The sequence below is a fragment of the Lactuca serriola genome, chromosome 4 (assembly GCF_051521515.1).
Source record: "Lactuca serriola cultivar US96UC23 chromosome 4, Lser_US96UC23_V15, whole genome shotgun sequence".
Lineage (NCBI taxonomy): Eukaryota > Viridiplantae > Streptophyta > Magnoliopsida > Asterales > Asteraceae > Lactuca > Lactuca serriola.
In genome coordinates this window covers 18,197,130-18,201,360 of record NC_136411.1, presented here as the reverse complement: position 1 = coordinate 18,201,360, position 4,231 = coordinate 18,197,130, and the positions used below count along the sequence as shown (strand labels likewise).

Sequence of the window (4,231 nt, the reverse complement as noted above, 5' to 3'; positions counted from 1 at the left end):
TTCATGAATCCAACCCAAAGAAACCTTGAAAAGTCGTCAATAAACGTAATTAGATACTTCATACCTCTTATAGATGTGCACTTCATGGGTCCGAACACATCATAATGTACTAGTTCTAATGGTTCTTTGGTTTTGAAGCTTGAATGATGGAAATTCTGCAAGTGTGTTTTGCCAAATTGGCACCCGGAACAAACAAAGCCTTTTGGAATACTTAATTGTGTTAGACCTACAACAAGTTTCTTGTTCATCATCAAGCCAAGATTGTCATAACTTACATGACCAAGCCTTGAGTGCCACATATCCGCGTTTGGACTCCCTCTTATGCGATCAACATATGTCGTTTCAGCCGACAACACATATACTGAGTCACGACGACACCCGCTTATTATCGGCTTTGATTTGGTCTCAAATTCATCAAATATTTGTATGGATTTTGGCCCAAACAGTACATATTTTCCAAAGGATGTCACCTAAGGAACAGAAAACAAATTCTTTCCCATCCCTGGTACGTGAAACACGTTTTTGAGGGTAACCTCGTGGTTATTTGAATCAGCTGGAAGAGTGACTTCACCCACATGAGCAATCTTGTATCTTGAATCTTCCGCAATGACCACCACCTTGCTTCCTTCATAATCAGTTGGATTTGTAAAATGATTTAGTTCACCGGTCATGTGGTTTGTACACCCTGAATCAACTATCCACTCATCCAAGGAACTTGAATGTTTTTCTACTGAGACAACTAGGGCAACACTTTTGTTCTTTTTCTGGTGTTGGGCTTTAGAGCCTGTTTGTAACTGGGCTCCCTCTACAACTTGGGCCATGAGGGCTTCACCTTCCCAGACTTCTTCTTGTGGAACAGCATCCGCTGCATTCCCTTCTTCTTTAGGTGATATTGCCATATTTACACTTATTTTTAGGCAGTATTTAAGTACATTTTTATTAATAAATTGATAATATGTTTAGAATAAAGATACTTATGAGTTTAAATTGTTATTTTCAGTCAATACAAAGGATTTTCGAAGAAAGGGACCAAAGGTGACAAAATGGGGAACATGGGAGGCTTGGAAGACAAGAAAATAATAAATTCGCGATAAGAGCTAATTTCACGACGTGGCGATGAAGCCCACGACGTGGCATGGGTGTTTAGAAGATAAGCATCGCGACGCGGAGGATTTCCTTGAAGGATACGGATTGCTTGAAGCCCACGACGTGGCGCAACCTGGCCACGACGTGGCGCGAGTTTTTAAGCATTATATAAGTTCTGATGATTATTACGAAAAGAGAGATTGGTGGCAGAAGAGAAAGAGTTCCAGAAGACGAATAAGAACGAAAGAAAGGCTCTGGAAGAGGGTTTTCAACACCAAAAGAAGTAAAGGTTTATTTTTAGAACATGTCTTTCATTAGTTTTAGCTGTGTTAGTTTAATTACTATAATGAGCAGCTGAATCTAGCTACTCTTGTTTAGCTAGATGAAGCTTTGAACTTATGAATAGTTATATGATTATGGATTAAGCTTAGTTGGTGAAAATTTGCTTGTGTTTGATTTGTATGACCTAGCATGTTAATATTTGTTTATCTAATTGTTTAATTACATGTTCTGTGTAGCTTAGTGACCATTAAACTGCATGAACCTGTTTACCTAATAATTTAGTGAACATTGAATTGTTAGAGCTAGGATTGACCAATCTTAGTTAATAATTAGAATAAATAAAGTTTAGCTGTGCTAGAGAACGAGAATTGTGATCATAATTGCGTTTACACAACAAATCTTATATAGCATATTTTCAACTATAATTGGTTATGTGTTTAATTATGTGTGAACATACATGGTTTGACATGAATTAGTTAAATATTGGTAAGATAGAACTAAATTACTAATAAAATTAAAAACCAACTTAGTAATCCGTAATTGTTAGCTAGCCATAAGGGAAAAGTGGATTCAATCTAAACAAGAGTGTGTGTTTTTACTTATTGAATTGGATTTAAGTTCATCTGATCTTGTAAAATCAGATAAAACCCTTTATTAAATTTGTTAATAAATTAGGTTAATTTAATAGTAAGTAAATTAATTAGAACACCGTTCCCTGTGATCGACACCCGACTTACCTAAGCTATACTGTAATCTGACTAGGTACACTGCCTATAAGTGCATAGATAGTCTAAGTTTGTTAGGTTATAAATATTAAAATTAGTGGGTACTTTTGTGCACATCAAGTTTTTGACGCCGTTGCCGGGGAACGGCTTAGTTGTTAGTTTAATTATTTGCATTAAATTAATCGATCCTTCTTGTGGGATCACAGCCACAAAAAGTTAATTTTTCAGCAAAAATAAAAATTTTTACAGAGTCCACGACGTGGCCACATACTTGCCACGACGTGGACAGGCAAAATTTTTAAATTTTTTTTTTATTTGGTAGTTAGTTTTTCTTATTTTAGTTCAGTTTTACGTTTTAGTTTAGCAAGTTGCAGGAGTTCATGACCAGAAGCTCAAACACACACTTGGTGCCACCACTGGAAGACCCCGAATCTGCACTTCACAAGAAAAAGACGCCCTTGCAAGAATTGAAGTCAGCCTTTTCTAGGAAGTCGGGAAAGAAGAACAGGAGAGTCCAGCTCATCAGCGAAGCACAAGAGCAATTTTGAGCATTTGGAACACACACCCGTGCAAACCGAGTCCGAAAGCGATACCGAGCCAGAATTTGAAGAACACACAAGTGAACCCGAGAACGAGCCAAGGAACGAGATGGCAGCGATTGAAGAAATGTCCATGGGAGCATACAAAAAGCGGATCCGAGATGACATGGGTCCTGGGTTAGTCCAACCCGCAATTCCTGCCACTGCCACATTCGAACTAAAGGGACACATATTGACAGCACTGAAGGACATCCCATTTTTCGGGAAGGATCATGAGGATGCTTTTAAGCATCTAGACGAAGTCAACGACATTGCTGATTACTTCAATGTCCCAAATGTCACAAGAAATACAGTCTTGCTTAGGATGCTTCCTATCACTTTCAAAGGAGCTGCTAAGGAGTGGTTAAAAGCACTCCCACCAGGTACAATCACTACTTGGGCTCAAATGCATGAGCAATTCCTGGACCAGTTCTGCCCGCCATCCAAGATAGCCAAACTCAAGAAGGCGATAGCCAACTTTGAGCAACAACCGGGGGAGTCACTATACGAAGCATGGGAGCGGTACAAGGGCCTACTCAGAAATTGCCCTCGACATGACCTAAATGTGCAGCAAGAGATGTCAATCTTTTATGATGGGGTCAATGTAATGACAAGACAACTCCTTGATTCTCAAGGACCGTTGACAAAGAAAAATCCAAGGGAGGTCAAGGAGCTCATCGAAGAATTCGCGAAACACTCTCGCGAGTACCATAACCCGAGGCAAGACGGAAGTAAAGGCGGTGGAGGGACCCAAACTGAAGAAATTGCAGCTGTCATGGCCATGCTAAATAACATGGATCGCCGGATAACACAAATGGACCAGTCGATACATGCCATAAGAGTGGGGTGCGAGCGATGCAGTGGTCCACACTTGACCAAGGACTGCAATATGGATGAGTCTGGGAACAGAAAAGCTCAAGTGTGCTACTCTAGTGGGGATAAGTTTGATGACGACTGGAGGAAACCAAAGAAGGAGTGGCTGCCCTATGAAGAGTATAAAAAGCAAAAAGAAGAGAAGTATAGGCAGACAGGTCGAGGCTTTTACCAAAAGGAGCAGCCACCAATCGAGAAGAAACCCGACCTAGAGACCATTTTGATGAAGTTTATGGAGGCTTCGGAGAAGAGACATGATGCCACGGATTCCACTATCATGGAACAACAAACCTTGATGAAGAACCAGCAAGCCTCCATCCACAACCTTGAAGTACAACTTGGTCAACTAGCCACTTTAGTCCATGAAAAATTGTCCCCGAAGAATCCCGAAGTAAAAGCCCAATCTCACGTAATGGCCATCGATACTGAAGAAGATACAATATCAGAGTTCCTGGAGGCGTTGGAAGAACAACCGCAGCAGCCCAAGAAATCAAGGATCGAAAATGGAAAGAATGCTGAACCAGGCTCGCCACGACGTGGCACGCCTCTGGACACGACGTGGCGCAAGTCTGAGCAAAAATCTGTTGAGTCTATTCCAGATTATCATCCACCTATGCCATTTCCCACCCGTGCAGCACTTAGTCAACTGTAGAAGGAACATTTAGAGTTTGTGAAGCATGTGAAAGG

General features: G+C 40.7%; 1 non-coding gene across 1 annotated transcript; it reads right to left on the bottom strand.

The window, feature by feature from the left end:
* Nucleotides 1–3,125: 3,125 nt before the first annotated feature.
* On the bottom strand, nt 3,126–3,232 carry LOC145103490 (small nucleolar RNA R71). Its single transcript, XR_013706581.1, has one exon. It is a non-coding gene; the product is annotated as a small nucleolar RNA R71 (small nucleolar RNA).
* Between the last annotated feature and the right edge of the window lie 999 nt (nt 3,233–4,231).